Source organism: Felis catus, chromosome B3 (genome assembly GCF_018350175.1).
Source record: "Felis catus isolate Fca126 chromosome B3, F.catus_Fca126_mat1.0, whole genome shotgun sequence".
NCBI lineage: Eukaryota > Metazoa > Chordata > Mammalia > Carnivora > Felidae > Felis > Felis catus.
This window is the reverse complement of record NC_058373.1, coordinates 103717413-103737177: the sequence shown is the minus strand read 5'-3', so window position 1 is coordinate 103737177 and position 19765 is coordinate 103717413. Positions and strand designations below refer to the sequence as shown.

The 19765-nt window shown below is 45.9% G+C and overlaps 1 protein-coding gene across 6 annotated transcripts in view; it reads right to left on the bottom strand.

The window, feature by feature from the left end:
* Nucleotides 1–9248: 9248 nt before the first annotated feature.
* Nucleotides 9249–19765, bottom strand: part of TMEM260 (transmembrane protein 260) — a 114675-nt gene continuing 104158 nt past the window's right edge. For 2 of the 6 annotated variants that reach the window (XR_006599626.1, XR_006599627.1), the window contains exon 20: nucleotides 10672–15692. The gene's annotated coding sequence lies outside the window, so the exon portion shown is untranslated. Of the gene's footprint in view, nucleotides 9530–10671; nucleotides 15693–19765 lie in introns of those variants that run through there. The other 4 variants (XR_006599630.1, XR_006599629.1, XR_006599628.1 and 1 more) reach the window with 4 other exon arrangements.

Here is a 19765-nt window from a genome sequence, read left to right as displayed (position 1 = left end):
AGAGAAATAGTCTATATTGGTCCTAGAGTGAATTGACAGATATGTCCAGAAAGAAAAGCCACAGACTTTAATCTTTATTGGTCATGCTTAATTGGATGTACTATTATTTTTTATTTGCAGAGACAATATTTTTCCGTTAATTCTTTTTGTAATGCTGGAATGGGAAGGTGGGGGTCCTGAGGCTTTCTCACCATACTGGATGCGTGAGGTTAGGAGTATTGGGCTTCTGAATATTGAGCTGTGTTGGAAGTTGTTGGAGCTCAACTCTTTACAATGGAAAATCTAATGGTCCCAACCACGGTCATCTTCTATAGGCCAGCTCTCGCCGTAGAGGTCACTGAAGTCTGACCAAAAGTGATGCCCTGGGCTTTCTTCTTCAGTAAGTAACTTGAGTAGAACTTACCCCTGAAATCTGAGTGCGTTAAAAGGAGGGAAAATACTGTGAGCCCGTCAAGTAAAAAGCCAGACAGGCATGGCTGTTTGCCCCTAGCGGTGGGCATTCCATTTGTACAGCTACCTAGACTTCTGTTCAGTGGCGTCCAGGCCAGTCTATGACTGGCAGCAGCTCAGATTCAGTTTACAAAGGTGGCTGGTGGCCGGTGGCTAATTACACGTTTGATGAACTTGTTGTTAAGACAATGCCGCATGTGTCCTCCCCCGGCTGCAAACTGCCAGGTTACTGGAGCGTTTCCTGTGTGGATACTAATTACGCCTAATTTGGTCCTGAGCTTTCCTCATTTGTCTTTCTGTCACAAAGTTTGTGGTTACAAATCGCTCATGTTGACTGGGAGTGAGGCTAAATTTCTGATGGTTCACACATGTAATAAAGCCATTCACGCAACCAGCGGTGTTCAGCTGACTTTACAAAACACAGAACATCCATGGTTATTTGTATCCCTGAGAAAAGTTTGCTCTCTCCAGGTAGTTGTTTTCACAATGGACTAATCACCTGAAAAACAGACAGAGAGCTTCCAAATGTGACACCGTGTAGCAAGGACAGCCACACGCCACCTGAGAAGGGACAGACATTAAGTTCTTTGGGGGGTGTGCATTAGCCCCACACAGGTGGGGTGGAGGGTGACCTTGCTTCCCAGGGGGTGGGGGAGATGCCCCACCCATTTTTCTATCCAGGGTCACCCCTGCCTGAGAGACCCTGGAGAAGAGGGACTCGCTTGACTACAGAAAATGGCAGGCAGCCCCTTAGCAGCAACTTCCTGAGCCAGAAGGTTCTTCCAGGCCGGGAGCCCCACGACCAGCTGGGTTCCTGTCTCCGGCTGCTGGGCACACAGGCAAGAACTGAGGCCCTCAGGCCCTCAGGTTGGGGGCCTCTTGATCTTCTTCACATGTGCCTGAAGGTTTTTGCCAGGAGCCTGATTAAGACCCCGACTCTCAAATATTTTTCTCCGACGACAACTCTAATATAGTATTTCCTCTTCCCAGAAAAGAGACTGTGAGCACCCCGCAGCAGGAGGAAGACCCCGGTTCCAAGCCTGAGACTAAGGGTCCTGTGTGATGAAGTAGGGAAGGGACAGAGATGAGGAAGCGGCAGGCGAGGACAGAGGTGAAGACAGAGGGATTGAGGTGAAAGGGCCCCTCCAGAGCTGACCTGGCTGCAGGGAGCGTGAGCAGTATTGGGCAGGTACCGCAAGGCCTGATCCCGCCGAGGGAAGGAATAGGCAGCTGAGGGCTGCCCCACATCCACTGCTCTGTCCTTGCCGGGTCTCCGAGCTGGGCCCCAGGTTGCCATCTTTCTCCGTCTTTAAGGAACTGTAAGCATGTGGGAGCTTAGCCATGGACTGGAGAACTCCCTTTGAGAAGGGCCTTTGGTGCTGTCTTCCCATCGGCTAAATCCCTAGATGTTTTCGCGAGATACGTTGAGTCAGTAACGTACAAACTCTTAAGTTGCTCTGAACTGATTTTATTTGGACTCGTGGGGTGGTCTGTTTCCCCAAGAGATGGAGGTGATCTTTGCTGCTCTATCAAAAAGCCTTCTGTGCGACCACAAAAGTCAGAAATCAGAGGGGTCTAAGGTTTCCCCAGCTGCCCTCGTTAGCATAACCAGGAAAAGACAGTTCACTTGCTGCATAGAGGTAGCCCGTCTCTCAATAGGTGGTCACGATCCATACAAAGCAACTAGAGTCATCCACATTACACTAGAAATAAGAAAACTAATCCTGTTAACTAATAACCCGGATAAAGTCAACATCCCTGGCCGCTAAAGATTAGCCAAGTGGCCACTCACAAGGTCGTGGAGAAAAGCTCAGAAGGTCTTGTTTTCCCTTAAGAATGGCAAAGGCCAGGTGACATTAAGGTCTGTGATTGTCCCTCTCAGGTCTTTATCTGATTCCACTGAAATATAGATCATAACTAGATATAACATCAAGCAAAGTTCAAGCCACAATGGCTCTTCGTGTCAAGTGTTTTTCTCCAGGCTAATTTTGGTGAGGACTACCAGTTATCTTGGAATTGGAATTGAATCAGCCAAGATCAACCTTGCTTTCTTTAAAAAGCACGATGCAAAGTTGCTGTGGTGTTTTCCTTTGGGTTTAATCCATCTTGAGATGGCGCAGGGGTGACTGGATGACCTCCCAAGGCTTTCTCTGTTTGTGGCCCTGCTGGATCCATTCTGTTTCCTCATCTGCTAGATGGGGAGAGAACAATCTCCTTTATACTGCAGAAAATGCGTTGCGAGCCTGCATTTGGCATTGCGTTTCAATTCCAGGATTTTCTGCCACTTCCTAACTGCTTGAGTGTGGACAGTACCCCAAAGTCTCTATGAGTTTGGTTTCTTCCTCCATGTAAAAGTCAATTCTTGCCTCACAGATGTGTTGTGCGGATCAAATGATAATGGGTAGAATAAAGCTCTTAGCAGGGGTGCCTGGGTGGCTCAGTCGGTTAAGTGTCCACCTTTGGCTCAGGTCATGATCTCATGGTTCTGGGTTCGAGCCCCGCGTCGGACCCTGTGCTGACAGCTCAGAGCCTGGAGCCTGCTTCAGATTCTGTGTGTGTGTGTGTGTGTGTCTCTCTCTGCCCCTCCCCTGCTTATGCTGTCTCTCAAAAATAAATAAACATTTAAAAAATAAAAAAAAAAAATAAATAAAAAGCTGTTAGCAGCCTGTAGCCCTCAAACCACAGCCACCAGAACTTTGTCAGTGACTGAGCCAGACGCATTGCTCCAGCCCTGATTCCCAGAAGGGATCCCTCGTTGAGACATTCGGATTCGTTCTGCCCACTGAGAAGCCTCCGGGGTGCCCCGGTTCCTTGTCCTCACTGAGGCAGAAGAGAGAATCCAACCCAATGCCCATAAAATTGGACGCTCCTCAAAAACACTGTTATTGTTCTCGCTCCACCCTCTCCAGCCCTGTTCCACATAAAAACTTCAGTTCCCAGGTTGTTTCAAGTTCTCCCGAGTGTCGGAGGCAAGGCCTGCCGCTTGCGGACCCTCTCGGCAAACAGGTTACTATTTTTCCTGGAAAGCCTGTCCTGGTGTGGAGCAGACTCAAAGCCCAAGGGGTGAAGGCAGGGGTATGAATGGATGGATGGCGGTGGGGTTGGCGGGACGATGGTCAGCCTGGGCACTGGTTTCTGGATGGGCCCCCCCAGCCGATTCTCGGTTGCAGCTGCCTTGGGAGTACCTCCCACAGGCTGTCATCTTCAATAGCACACCCCATATGTTCGCTGTCGCCTGGCTTTTCCATGAAAATGTGCTGCAGGCAGAAATCTGGCATGGTTGTCTGAAGCCGAGAAGAAGCTTTTATTTTTCCCCTTTGACAAAATTTTTAAATCATCGTCATTCAGTCGATTTGACCCAGGAAAGTTATCTCAAAGTAGAGCTCCGCCCCGCCCAGTCTTCTGGGGGTTCAGGCACCAGGAACAACTTCTCTAAGATGACCTCAGACTACCCTTCTGGGACGGAGCCTTTAGGAGCTCCGCCCACAGCCTGTCCCGAGCACACTGGTATTCTCTCCTTGATGGCAAACATCATAACCTTCCTCTTGGCATCATTTTCTTTTATTTATTCTGTGCCCAGAACCTCCCTGGGCTCTCGTGAGAATCTTACAAGCAGAGAGAAAACAACCTCTGTATGGTGTAGACAGCATAAAAAAGGACCGGGGAGAATGAGGGATGTTCGAAGCCCTTAAATCTCATGCCAAATTGCTAAGAAGTTACCATTTTTGCTGGGAAAAATTACAGAAACGGAGAACCAAATAGAAAAATTTTTCTTCAGTGCAGAAATGTAAAGTTTGCGTTTTCGTGTTCGATCAAAGGAAATTCCACTGCCAAACGAGAGCCCTTGAAAATGCCCTGTAGGCTACTTTCATTAGAAAGAAATTTATTGATAATTAAGAGCAAATTTTAGGAGAGCCTTTACTCTTAGGCTAAATTTTAATTGATCTTACTGTCCATTCATTGATTCATTCATCAGATATTATCGAGTGTCCTATGTGCCAAGTTCTCACTGAGAAAATTTATATGGTTCTTTTCTGATGTTCTCCTTGGTAATCTTGTAATTTTATATTATGAGAGCATCTTACAAAATGCAGTTCTTATCATGAAAATTCATTCTCTGACGCTTAGAACTTTCCGTCTTAGGAAGCTGAGATGCCAGACAGAACCCGTCACCCTGGAGCCTAGTTCACATTGCTGAGATCAGAGTTGGAACTCTCTACCTTGACTCTCTTGGGACCGAAGTGGAAGACAGGTAGGGAAAACACTTTTCTTGTGTACGCATTATAGATCAGATGCTTCACAAAAATAATCTTATTTAATTTTAATTTTCACAACCGATAGGTAGATAAGATTTCCATTTTATAGTTCAAAACACTGAGGCTGGGATGGCTGATGAAATTTGTACAGTCAATTAACTGGTAGGTGTTGACATCGCTAACCTTTACTGCCTTTCAGCCACATCACCCATTTCATGAGTCCATATTTATTGAGCGCCTATTGTTTACTAGGCGCAGTTCCAGGCACTAAGGGTAAGTCACCGTCCTCATGGGGTTCCCAAGCCTGTGGTTGCAAAGGCAGTAAACAAACTTGGTGAGATGCTTGGCGTGGCCACAGGGAGATGAAGAAAGAGGAAGCAAGTGAAGGGATGGGGAATGAGAGGCTGGGGTGACCTTGCCACGAACGAGCATCTCTGTGGCAGAGCACAGGGTCTCCAATCTGTTCCCGGATGAGAAGAAGGGAATGAGCACACATGTTGGCACCTGCAGTGAGTGGAAGGCTGCCCGTGAGGGTGGTGAGAAGGGAGGAGGGACAAGGAACTGAAGGAAAATTTTTTTTTTTTTAATTTATTTTTGAGACAGGGAGAGACAGAGCATGAATAGGGGAGGGTCAGAGAGAGGGAGACACAGAATCGGAAGCAGGCTCCAGGCTCTGAGCTGTCAGTACAGAGCCTGATGTGGGGCTCGAACTCACGGACCGCGAGATCATGACCTGAGCCGAAGTCGGCCGCTTAACCGACTGAGCCACCCAGGCGCCCCTGAAGGAAAATTTGTAAAGAGGTGTTGTTCCTTGGGCTTTGGTCCATTTCTCTCTGTATGTCCTCTTTCAACTCTGTAATAACCACCTGGCCCAGTTAGTCTTTCTCATCTGCACCCGTGAGCTTTGCTGTATACCCTGTACCTCCTGGGCGAGTCTGCTCTGAAGGTTATAGATATCACCCCCTGTCCCGCCCATCCCTCCCAGTCCCTTGGATGTCACCATTTCCTAGTGACCTTGACTTGTGTCCTTGATAGTGTACCCATCCTGTATTTCAATCCTCCAGGGCCCATGAAGGGAATGAGAGAGTTTTTTTTTTTCTATACAGAGTTAGCTTATTTTGCATTTGCAATTGCATTTTGATAAACTGCAAATATGCCTAATGTCGACGTGCCCCAGGACCTCTTCTTATCTTCACCTTCCCCTCCTTGGTGATCTCATCCAGTTTCAAGGCTTTAAAGACATCTCTATATAGATGACTCTTGAATTGACAACCCATGCCCTCTGCCTATCTGAGTTTTCCACTGGAGTGACCAATAGACATCTCAGAATGAAGACTGTATGCCCAAGCCCCAGTTTCCATCGACAGTCTTCTCCGTGCAAGTATATGGTAACTTTATTGTCCCAGCTGCTCAGGACAGCAAATTGGGGCCATCCTTTACTCTTCCTTTGTCCTCACATCTGAAAAGGGTTGGTTCTCCTTCAAATAGATCTTCCCTCAGCTACCACTCTAGCCTAAGCCACCATCCACCCTATCCTGCTTTGGCTGTTCCAATAAGCTTCCAATAAGTTCCAATTCTGCTTGTGATCTACTCTTAACAGCCGGAGTGATCTTGTTAAAAAAGCAAATCACATCATCTGGCTCCTCGGTTTATACCCTCCCACGGCTCCTACTTTACTGGAGGAGTCAAGCCGGAAACTGTTCTCTTCACCTCGGCTTCTCTGGATAAAACAGAAACAAGCCTTGCTTGCTCTAGGCCCTTCTCTTGTGTTGTCCCTCCAGCTCCTGTGGGGGGGGAGGGCGCAGGGGCTCCTAATGTTTACAAGGCCACACCCAGCTGCAAAGTTATCCTCACATGCTAATCAGTTGGTCATTTTAAATTTGGTCAAGGTTAGATTTGTTAAGAAAGGTCTTCCCCAGATCCTAGAACTCTCCTCACTAGCCCTGGAAGATAAGACCTTCTAGTGGCTTTATCTAAGGAGAGATTGTCCCCTTTGTCCCCACCCCCGACCCCCACCGGTGGCTGTTCTGTCGCCACAGGGCAGGGCAGGGCCCACACCCGCAGGAAATGCCTATTTGTTTCAAGGAACATTTAACTCAGCAGCTTTCTTCTACTTGGGCCTGCGACTCCTTTTCCTCCCTTTTTTTTCCCCCTTTAAGAAAACTAAGTCCATTTTAATTTTATGGGCTTGACAGAACTAGGACAATAGGACAATGTTTCCTCGGATCAAAATTTTTTGTGAGAATTTTTTTGGCAGAATCGGTGTTTGCAAGAAGCAGATAAAACTTGACTGTTGGAGAACCTCGCCGTAGCAAGCAGCTGCCTGCCAGCAAATCTTCAGTTAACAACAGAGCTGGAGTCATTGTTAGCCAGGTAGGAGAGATGGGGGGTGGGGGGGTGGAGAGAAAGCCCTAGAGCTTCCTTGTTAGGCTCTAAATGAATTGGTTGTTTAGCAATTACCGTAAGACAGCAGATCTGGGTACATGAGCTCTCTAAAGATAACATCTCAACTTGGTTTGCCTTCCTTACACAACATGGGTGCATATGCATCAAGGAAGCCCCACAGCCCCGAGATATTTTATTCACCTCACACTCGGAGGAGTTCACTGACTGGAATTCAATAGAAACTGTTCTCTGTGTGAAAGTAATTTCAGAAAGTAATCTAGTTTATGGAAATGAAAGGCATCAAAACACAAAAAAACACTGTTTCTCTACAAGTGCTTTGCCTCAAATATTTGACATGGAAATTTGTATAATCCCTCTGGGGGCACGTGGGTTTCACCAGTGTTAACATCTTTTGAAATGAATTTCACAAATGTTTATTTGCCGTGCCAGGCTGACAAATAATTTAGAATATCGAGGCATCTTACCGGAATCAACCTTGATACGGATCTCAGATGATTGTGGAGGTTAAAAGGTGTGAATTGTAATTGGGCATTGGGGTGACATCACTTTCAAACACTGCCCCGGGGAGCAAAGGTGTCACTTAGCTCCTCTGGGTCCCCAGGTCTCCCTGTCAGGTGATGCCCTTCAGTAATGACAATGGATCATCCGCTGACATGTTCTGTTTTATTTTTCGCGTAGGAAACCAGTCTTTTTGCACCTGTCTGGAGGGAGGGCAGAGGAAGGAACTGAAGCAGTGAGCAGGCTCAGGTCTGATGTGGGCAAAATCAGAAATGGGGTGAAATGGGGTGGTCCTTAAGAAACGAGTAGGCACAAGATGAGCCCGAGGAAGACAGGGTTTGGGTTTGAAGAGACTCAGGGAAGAGCAGGAGAGAGGGAAGGTTATGTGTTCCATCGTCTGAACCTGGAATGCTTTTTTCTTCCTTTGGGAGAGCACTGGCTTGTCATTTTAGAGGATCTCCTGTGGTCCCATGAGAACCCTTTTCCCTCACGAAGGCCCTTCCTTGGAGCCATGGGTCCAAGGCTCTTTGGCCCAGCCTCCTTGCCTCACGGTTGACCTTCTCAGTCTCAATGATCACTAAATGCTGATGCCTGGACCCGGGCCAGAGCAGGGTCTGCTGGACCAGGGAGACCTCAAGCAGGGGTCTGCGGACCCTATAGAGTGGTGGACACCACGGGTGGGACAGCGAGCTTCTGGTTTTACAACACCTCCGTCCCGTGACCTCTCTTCCAAGTGTGCCCTGACACCCAGCCTGCTGCCTGTAAGACACCTCCAGGGGGAGGCCCCATGAGCCCCTCAAACTCTGTGGCTTCCATGCAAGCCTGTTCCTCCTCTTCCTGAATTTCCATCTCTGTTTATGATACCAGTCATCAAGTCTAGAAACCTCAGCAAGGCCAATGATTCGTACCTTCCCCTCTGCTCCTCCTCTATCCGGTCACTTGCTGAGTTCTGTTGACTCAGCTTCTAGTAGCGCATTCTATCTACAGTATTATTCAACAGGGCATAGTGGATGAGACAATCCTTCATTTTGTGGGACTGTCCTATGGACTGCAGGTCATTTAACATTTCTGACCCTGCCCACCAAATGCTAGCAGTGCCTGCCTGTCACTGTGGCAGAAACAGCCCTAGACATTCCCAAGTGTCCCCCAGGCTCAGTGTCATCCCAGTTGAGAAACACGGGAACTTTTCTTCTGTCACTACCTGGGATTCTGACAGTTTTGCTTTTCATCTGAGATGCTGGATGTGGGATGATCTAATTGGCCTCCTCACTCTTAATCTCTCCCTTCCCCAAGCCGTTTTGCACGAAGCCGTTGAATAATGTTTCTAAAGCGCAGCTCTGATCACATTACTCCCTGTTCAGATCATTTAGTGGCGCTCTATGCCTGTGAATGAAATCTAACTCCTGAGCCTTGAATTCAAAACTCTGAATTTCCAGACTCTAATTAAGGCCCAGTCGGCCTTAATATCCCTCTCTACTGCTTCCTTTTCCAGACCCTTATGTTCCCAAAGGAATGGTGAGCGACTAAATGCATATTTGACCAGAGCGCCAGTGTCTTTTTGCAAACACAGCCAACAGTGGAGGATTTGCAGGGCGGCCTGTTTAATGCCGCATCATAAACCACTAAAAACTCAGTGACTTAAAACATCGACCAACTTTATTTTTATTGTAAGTCTTTGGATCAGGAGTCTGGGCAGGGTTCTGCTGGGTGATTTGTTTGTTCTAGTGGTATCAGCTGGGATAGATACTTGGCGGGTTAGTGCCTGGTCTGAAGAACACAAGACAGCATCACTTGGCACGTCCTGGTCCCTCAGTGTCGACATCTGGCAGGATGGACTCAGCTGGATCCCTCTCTTCCATGGAGTCCCACTCTCCAGAAAGGGAGTGGGATTTTTTTTTTTTCCATGGTGGCTCAAAGCTCTAGAGGAAGGAAGCAGAAACTGTAGTCCTCTTAAAGGCTGGACCCAGCATTGGCCGAGCAGTCACCGAGCCTGCCCCGACTCAAAGGGTGGGGTGCCCGGAGGGCCGGGAGTGCAGACAACCTGGCGGGAGAGGTCTTGAGGATTTGCAGCTCACTCTAATCCTTCACGACAGGGTCGATTAAACTGTACGGGTATAACAGCACAGATGTCAATCTGTGGCTTCCACTTTTACGATTCTGTAAATTTCTTTCGGACACTGTTGTCAGTCTAGCCCTGAAGCGGAACACATCCGCCCTTCTGTCCCTATTTAACCTCTGTCCTCTGGCGAGGCTCCCTGAATCTGACCTACTCTCATCTTGGGCTTTGGAAAACCTTTCATCAGTGAGGCGTCATGGCCACGCCCAGGACCACCGCTGGACAGCAGGGTCCAGAGCAGCTCTGCCCGGTAGAAATATAATGTAAGCCACTTGAATTACTTTACATTTATTTTTTTTAATGTTTATTTTTATTTCTGAGAGAGAGAGAGAGAGAGAGAGAGAGAGAGATGGAGCATGAGCAGGGGAGAGGCAAAAAGAGAGAGGGGGACACCAAATCGAAAGCAGGCTCCAGGTTCTGAGCTGTCAGCACAGAGCCAGATGCGGGGCTCGAACTCGTGAACGGAGAGATCATGACCTGAGTGGAAGTTGGATGCCCAACCGACTGAGCCACCCAGGCATCCCTAATTACTTTACATTTCTTACTAGCCACATTACAAAGTAAAAAGGGAGGTGCCTGGTGGGCTTAGTCGGGAGAACGTGACTCTTGATGTCTTGGGTTACCCCAAGTTGGGTGTAGAGATTACTTAAAAATAAAATCTTAGGGGCGCCTGGGTGGCTCAGTCGGTTGAGAGGCCGACTTCAGCTCAGGTCATGATCTCGTGGTCCGTGAGTTCAAGCCCCATGTCAGGCTCTGTGCTGACAGCTCAGAGCCTGGAGCCTGTTTCAGATTCTGTGTCTCCCTCTCTCTCTGACCCTCCCCCGTTCATGCTCTGTCTCTCTCTGTCTCAAAAATAAATAAACGTTAAAAAAAAATTTAAAAAAAAATAAAAATAAAAACAAAATCTTAAAAATAAATAAATAAATAAATAAATCGTAAAAGGAAACAGGTTAAATCAATAATACGTTTTATTGAGGTCCCTGGGTGACTCAGTTGGTTAAGCGTCCAACTCTTGTTTTTGGCTCAGGTCATGATCTCACGGCTGGTGAGCTCGAGCCCCAAGTTGGGCTCCACGCTGTCAGGGCAGAGCCTGCTTGGGCTTCTCTCTCCCTCCTTCTCTCTGTGTCCCTCCTTCCCCAAAATAAATAAACAAAACTTAAAAAAAGTAGAATACGATTTATTTGCCCTGGTATATGAAGAAGTGATCATTTCAACATGTAATCACTAAATAATAAAATTGAGATATTTTACGTTCTTTTTTCATATGGTGTCTTCAAAATCCAGTGTGTAGACACATACAGACCATCCTGACTCAGTCTGGTTCAGTCCTGCCTCGTCTCGAGTGCTCAACAGCTACAGGTGGCTGGTGGCTACCACAGTGGACAGCACTGGTCTAAAGCTCTGTCACTCTGATTTGTCCCCTCCTTGTCCTGTTAGGGAAAAATCCGTTATATGATGGCAGACGGGACTGATAAGGGAATTTCAGTCCCTGCCTGAAGACCTCCCTTCCGGTTCTTCCCACCCTGCTTGCCTCAGGCGCCCAATTACTACTCTTGAGGGATGCAGGAGTAACAGACTATAAATTGTCCCCTCTGTTGATGCTCTGGGCTCAGACCTCCGGAGAATGATCTCCTCTGAGCCTGCCAGGGTAAAATAAACCTCCTGCCTTCCAAGATCTCCGAGTGCCGCTTGGTTCTTCGGCCGGGTGATCCAGACCAGTTTCCGTAACAATCCTACCAAAAAAATAACAACAAAAACCCCTACCCTACAGGTGGACTCATGCTAGAATAAACACTCAGGCATCCTTAAAGGGGACAAGCCACCCAAAAGGTCCAGATGAAGGGAAATTCTCCACTGACATCTAGGTGGGAGTGGGATAGACTGAGGGCTGTTATACCTTTTTCTGCAAGCTGCAGACCCATCACCTTCTCAGTGGTTGTCTTTCCAAGCCAGATCCTCAGTCTCTCTATCTTAAGCAAAGCACTCTACATAAAAATTCAGATTTGCTAAGGAGCTAAGTGGCTATTCAATTTAAATAAGAGTCTGCTTTACCAAAGGATTCACTTCAGAATTGCTTAAGCTAGAGCATTTCTCTCGTGTATTCCAGATACATCCATTTAATTTTAAAAGATTTAATCACATTTCACCGACATCTATTGAATGAAATAAATTATCCCTACACATGAAGGCTTCCTGAAAGTTGATTTTGGGGATGAGCAGGAGCAGAGAGGAAATACTCGAGAATGTGAGGGCTGTAAGAAAACTTTGAGCTCACGGAATCTTGTCCACAGTTGGCACGTGCATGCACCTGGGCCGACCCTCCAGCCCAGCATCATCATCATGGGAGACGGCATCATGGGAGACAGCATGATGGCCTGCCTTCGAGACACTCCAGTGTGGCCCCAGGCACCTTGTCTACCCCGCTGTCTAGGCAGCTGCTAACCAATAGACCTGCGGCAGCAGTGAGGTGAAATCTGCTATCTTTGTTCTTACATAACACCAAGGGCAGCTGTGGGATTACCTGCTGGCCCTCTACTCTGGTAAATTTCTACTCTGAAATTTACCGGGGCCCCCATTCAGGGTTGATTGGTCTACAGTGGGCACCTCACTTAATCCAGGAGACCACGGGAGCAAGTCAGCGAGTCTCTCTGGTGGCTGAAGCTGTGGCACAGAAAACTCAGGAGGTGCCTGGGCTCTGCTTTTCCACCAGGCTGGGGGATGGCCCCTCATTTGTTCAACTCTCCTTTGGCTTCCACGACACCACGGTAACCATCTGTTAAGTTATCTTTCTGAGGAATGAGTGTGACTTGACTTCTCTCATTTGTCAGCCTGGAGTCATAACTGATACATAGGGCCAGCTTCATGGGTCTGAGACCTGGGCCTTCACACGAGGCCTGTCCTTACAAAGGCACTGTGCTTGGTTTAATGTTCTGCTGTCGCCATCTTGAAATCCTTAATTTTTGAACAGGGGGCCGTGCATTTTTACCTTGTATTGAGCCCCACAAATTGTGTGGCGGGTCTTACGAATATACCTTTGTTTCATAAGACGAGGTAATTGAGACTGCGATGAGGTCAGTAATTCATCTAAAGTCACAGAGCTGGGTACAGCATCCACGTTCAGTCCGGTGGCGTCCAAGTTGGGACCGAGAAACTGACATAAACAGGCGACGAGGGGGAGAGGGAAATAATTTTTATTTCTGTCACTTTTTCCATGACGCAGAAGCTCCCTAACCCCAAATCTTAATGACCACTGTTTTGCTTCTCAGTTTCCCACAAATAAGCAGGAGAAAGGGTAGGTAGAAAAAGGCTGGCTGGTGTCACAGACCAATTGTTCTGAGAGAAGGAAACATTTGCCATGTTGCCAAAGCCGACCTCATTTCCCAATTTCCCAAAGACCCAATTTCCCCAGCTGCTTTGTTGACATAGCAACAGTGAATTCTGAAAGGGTTGTTATAATATTAATATGTATTTCATGGTGGGCTTGCCCTGTGTTCTTCCCTAACCTCGTGAGCCAGGCCTGAAAAGAGGGGCTGTTGGCATCTGGCCACTGAAAATAAGAAACCTGAGGCCCAATTCTCTGAGTGGGGTGAGAAGTAAGTGAGGAGCAGGTGTCTCCCTCAGCGCATTCAGACAACTGGAGGAAAGGTGGGGTACCCCAGCCCCCAGGCTCCTCAGCCTTTCCGAGTGGAGGTGCTGACTCTGGAGATATTTTAAGTTAAAGCTGCACCTTGGGATACATTTCCTTCCTCCTACTACTCAGGGTGTTAAATGTAGCACCTGTGAGCCATTGTGTAGAAAATCAATTATACCTTGGGCCCAGTGATAAGAATTCATCCCCCCCTGAGCTCAATTTTCAAAAGGCTTCAAAAGGCCTCCCACCTCTTTCCTTTTTTCCAATGCAAATGAGCAACACTCAGGAAATTTGCATGCCAAATTCCAACTAGGGTTTCAAGCGAGTAAATGGTCATATTTATTAGTAATAGCGGTAGTAGAGGAGTACGAGGTATTTAATAAGCGTATGTGCAATGCGTAGCATTTTGGTAGCACTTAACAGTTTTCAAAGCTTCCTCCCTCCCTGTACATCATCTATTTGATTCTTAAACAAGCAAACAAACCTAAACGCCCCGTGATGAGGGGTAGAGGGGGATTTAGTATCCTCATTTCTGAAGAAAAGAAGGCAGGAGAAAGATTTTTATCTCGCCTAATGTCACACGGCTGATTCATGACTATCAGAGTTGGGGTGAGAAGTTGAGGGTGACTCCAGCTGCCACTGTGTCACCGCTGTACCATTGCTGCATGGTATTTCAGAAGGGACAGATGGACAAAACGGAAGTTGTACCAAGTGACTGCAGGAAAGTGCAATTAGTAACAGCTAAGAGGTACTAAAGACTTACTATGCGTCTGTCATGGATATTAACTCATTTGATTATTTCAATGAAACTTTTTAGTTTGAGATGATTGTAGATTCACACGTCAATGTCTGAAATAAGAGAGAGCCTGGGCATCCTTTATCCAGTTTCTCCCAGCAGTCATATCTTACAAGAGCAATGTCAGAACCAGGATACTGACAGTGATACGGTCAAGATACACAGTATTTCCATCACCCCTGGGTCCCTCGTGTTGTCCTTCTATAGACACACCTACTTCCCTCTCACCCCCTCTTCTCCGTAACCCCTAGCAGCCACTAGTCTGTTCTCCATTTCTATACATTTGTCATTAATATGAATGGAATTATGCAGCACAGAATCTTTTGTGGGTTTTTTTCCCCCCACTCAGCATAATTTTATGGAGATTCATCCAGATCGTTTCACGTGTCAGTAGTTCATGCTCCTTTAGTGCTGAGGACCATCCCGTGGTATGGATGTGCCATTTTTTTTACCCACTCACCTGGTAAAGGATATCTGGGTGGTTTCCTTTTGGCTGTTAGAAATAAAGCTTCTGTAAACATTCCTGTACAGGTTTGTGTGTGAATGTCAGTCTTCATTTCTCTGGGATAAATGCCCAGGAGTAATTATTGGGTTGTATGATTGTTGCACGTTTAATTTCTTAAGCAATTGCCAGACTGTTTTACGTTCCCACGACGAATGCACGAGCGATCTAGTTTTTCCACGTCCTCACCCACATTGGGTTTGTCACTATTTTTTATGTTAGTCTTTCTGCTAGGTGTGTACCCATGTTTCATTGTAGTTTTATTTTACATTTCCCTAATGAGGTTGAACATATTTTCATGTGCTTCTTACAGTTTCTACCTACTTTGGGATGAAATGTCTCTTCACAGCTTTTGCTCATTTTCCATTGGATTTTTTTTTTACTCTTGAGTTTTGAGTTTTATATATTGTAGATTACTAGTCTTTATTAGTACACACCTTGAGATATTTTTTCCCAGTCTGTAGCTTTGTTTTTCATTGTGTTCACGGGCTTTTTTGTTTTGCTTTTGCAGAGCAAACTTTTCAATGTTGATAAAGTCCAATTTATCTATTTTTCCTTCTATGGGTCATGCTTTTGGTGTCAGCTGTAAGAACTTGCTAGCCCTAGATCCTCAAGCTTTTTTTCCTTATGTTTGTTTCTAAAGGTTTTATAGCTTTCCATTTTCCACTTAAGGCCACAATCTGTTTTGAGTGCATTTTTGTATATGATGCAAGACAAAGGGAGGTCTTCCCCCACCGCCCGGGGCCCCACACCCAAAGGATGTCCAATCGCTTCAGCACCGGAAACTTGAAAAAGCCATTTTCCTCTGTTCAGTTTCTTCCGCAACCATGTCAAAATTCCATTGGGCGTATCTGCGTGAGTCTGTTTCTCGGTTCTCTGTTCTGTCTTGTTTGCTTTTTAACAACCTCTTGCAATAGATGCTACTGTTACGTCCACTTCACAGATGAATTAACTGAGGTGCAGAGAGTGGAGGCAAGTTTTCTATCGTCCAATATTTGCCACGGTAAGTGGCAAGCAATGAACACTAGCAAACACTTCTGCATATAAAAAGAGACAACTATATTAAAAACAGGCTCAGTTACGTTAAAAGTTATCCTATAAGGAGTCAAATCAGAAAAAAGTGTCCGTGCTTCCTTTGGAAATATCCTCATCCAGCTTATCAGAAAAGCACCGACAAACAAAATAACTAATTGTAGACACAATAAAGTGCCTGCAGACTGGATTTATCATTCTATTAGGCTCAATAAATGTCACTTTGTTTTCCCTAACAAGCTAATGAGAACTGTTATTTGTTCCATAAAGTAACGATCAGGTGAAGAAAAAAACAACGTCAATGGGGGGCCCTTTACCTGTTGACAGATTGCAGTGATGCGAAACCTGGCGCTGTGTCGTGATTACTTGGGATACTTTAGAAAAATCCAGATTCCAGCACCACATACCACAGCTATTCAAGCAGAATCTCCAAACTTGAGCTGCTTCTATGTATACATTTATTTATATATTTATATTTATCCATTTATTTACCTTTTTTTCCCCTGTTTGTGCAAGGTTTTAAAATTCTCTAAGGAATTTATTTATTTACTTTAAAGTTTATTTATTTATTTTGAGAGAGAGTGCAAGTGGGGAAGGGGCAGAGAGAATTCCAAGCAGGCTCTGCACTGTCAGTGCAGAGCCTGATGTAGGACTTGAACTCACGAACTGCAAGATCATGACCTGAGATGAAGCCTGATGCTCAACGGATGACTGAGGGCTGCCCCTCTCTAAAGAATTTTAATGCAGCTGGTCACTGGATGGGCAAGAGGGTTAAAAGAAGTTTTCAAAAATGAGGCCGACACTACCTTTTAGAGTAGGCAAGTCCCATTTTGAGAAATTGAGGGGACCCGAAAAACCCTTTACAGTGTCCTAGGTTTGGTTTTATAGGAAAAAAGAGCTTCCAAAAGTTGCCCATCCACTTGTTTCTTATATCCAGGACTGGGTGTGATCACTAGCCATGTAACTGAGTTTTAATTAATAGAGATCGCTCTGCAGGGTTGAAAAGCATATTTTATGGGCTCTCAAATATTCAGTTGTGAAGTCCAAATCAATCCTGATGTAAAAAAATCTGTATCTCCCAATTTGAATTGTTTAAGCAGATGGGACTTTTCAGGTAGAGGGTGGTGATGTGTTCAGGTGAGATTCTAACACAGGTTACTGGAATTGTCATTCTTTTCTCTTATAATCAAATAAAAAAAATTGAGTAATCAATACATGGTCAACCCAGAACGACCTGCTCTCTGATTTCTGTGTTATTTGCCAAGAGTCTCAAAGGTTTATATTTGTTGTCTTCTTAATATTCAAACCACCTGGGGTAGATTTATGGTTCAATCCCCAACATCCATCCTGTTTTAGATCAGCCTAATCTTACAACACTGCTCATCACTCTCCCACCCCCTTGCAAGCTATTCATCAGTACTGAGCACAGTGACAGAGACTTTCCAGCACCCTCCCTATTTGGTTCTACAGTCCATCCCTAAGGCATAGGAAGATCACGCTTCTCCATCCACTTGCAAATGGATGGGGCCATATAATTAATGGGCCATGAACCAACGTGACAAGTATCATTCCAGGGTTCAACGTTAGATTGTTGCACAAGGCCTTCCACCACTCTCTTCCTCTGACACAGCAACTGTGAAAGAATGTTTGGACAGGCAGGTACCACAAGATTTCTGAGCCAACCCAAGGAGATCACCATCCTGGAAAGTCTCTGGACTCACGGCAGACTTTGCATGAAGCAAAAAGTAAACGTTTGCTGTGTGAAACCAGCGAGATTTGGGGGTCCTCCTTCCCTCTCTCCCTCCTTTTCTTCCTTATTCCCTCCCTTCCTTCCTTCCTTCCTTCCTTCCTTCCTTCCTTCCTTCCTTTCTTCCTTCCTTCCTCTCTTTCTTTTAGAGAAAGGCAGGCTGCCACATGCAGCACCTCATTTGGAGGTATCTGGAATCTCAGAAGCTTGACTGACCCTACCTTCTACAACTGGACCTCTAGAGCTTGTTTGGAGGTTCTAGCAGAGGAGTTATCTGAATACCATTGACTGAAGAAATATCCTCCTCTACTGGGGAAGGTTGCCCTCTAGCACAGGTGAGTGGGCAGCTTTGGGAGGGACACACATGGAGCCATAAGAGAGGAAGGCGACACCCACCTAGGCAGCCAGATCAGCCAAATCAACCTTGGCCATCAATGGGGTGACAGATGTCACAGCCAGCTCGTCCTCATATCCTGGGGATTATTTCTTACTGGAGCATAATTTAGCTCAAGCTAAGACCCTCTTCTAGATATGAGATACAAGATAAAATCAGATGGGGTGGGGGAGCATTGGGAAATGTTTCTTTTCTCCTAAAGGGAACCACTAGATGAGGTAGTCTTTTTCCTCTGGATTATGGGGTCTGGGTGTGAAGCTTGGGACTGACTGCTACAACTTTCTCACTCCCAAAGGCGAAGCCAACACTTAACATGGTAGAGCAAAGAAAACTTGGGTCCTTGATGACATCTTTGAGCTGCTGACTCAACCAGCCCGGGAAATGTACCTCTTTTCTTTCTGTTATGTGAGAAAATAAATTTCTTATTGTTCAAGTTGGTTTGATCTGGAGTTTCTGTTACTTGCAACCAAAAGCATCCTAACCGATAAGTCATGGCTGATCGCAAGACAATATTAAACTTACTTAAGTCTGCTACAACTACAACTTTTGTTGCAGACATTGCTAAGAGCTTAATTTCTCATTTAAATGGGGAACTAAATTTAAAATAAGATCATGTACAAACTTGCAATTGTTTCAAATGTTTTATAGTAAGTAAGGCTTTAAGACTCCACTTAAGCTACTGAGAGAATCTGCCTTCCAGCTGCAGGAACAAAGGTGCTGAGCCTTCCTGGCTACAGAGGGGTGTGTGATCACTCTCACTACATTCTCCCACAGAGGTCCTGCCTCCCCTCCTGCCGGGCTCGGCATCACCACAAGTGGAATATACAGGTCGCAGAGAAAAATCATCACAGTTGCACAGGAAGTGCAGAGAGAGGGTAACGGAATTTGAACAGAGCTTGCTGGCACCCTGAGATGCCTTTCAAGATGAGTTTCTCTTCTTGGTGCCAAGATGGCTTGGTCTTTTACTATAGGGATCCAGGTAAAATATGGGGATTATGAGCCTTGTCACCCCAGCTCTGAGTGATCCTAAAAACTCATAGAAGACCTGAAGTTTTTGATATGACTGCCTTATCCCCTGGAGGAATCTCTGAAGGGAAGTCTGTGCAGATCCAAATTATATCTAAAAGATCACCCAGGGGCGCCTGGGTGGCGCAGTCGGTTAAGCGTCCGACTTCAGCCAGGTCACGATCTCGCGGTCCGGGAGTTCGAGCCCCGCGTCAGGCTCTGGGCTGATGGCTCAGAGCCTGGAGCCTGTTTCCGATTCTGTGTCTCCCTCTCTCTCTGCCCCTCCCCCGTTCATGCTCTGTCTCTCTCTGTCCCAAAAATAAATAAACGTTGAAAAAAAAAATTTAAAAGATCACCCAGGAAGGCAGAAAAAAGGGATCAAGTTGGGGTCAGTTCTCAGTGGCTACAAAACAAGAGTCTCCAGAATGACGACAGGGGAGAGTCACAGGAATGACAAAAGCATTCCTTGTGTGTGTGCGCGTGAGCATTTTCCCCCCTGAAATGTCCCTTAATTCTGTTAGATCATTTTATATTATATCGCGTTTGTATTTGGGGGGATGTAGATGTGGTTTAGGTAGAGTGAATAATTAACTATGATAAGTGTTAGGGAACAACCATGGTTCTCTTGCATTCACTCATTCGTTTATTCTTCCATCCATCAAGAATACGTTTATTAAGGGAGCCTGAGTGGCTCAGTTGGTTAAGCATCCAACTCTTGATTTTGGTCTGGTCATGATCTCCTGGTTTGTGAGTTCGAGCCCCACATTGGGCTGTGTGGTGTGGAGCCTGCTTGGGATTCTTTCTCTCCCATCTCTCTCTCTCTGCCCCTACCCCGCTTGCTCTCTCTTTCAAAATAAATAAATAAATAAATAAATAAATAAATCTAAACAAGAAGAAAGAAAGAAAGAAAGAAAGAAAGAAAGAAAGAAAAG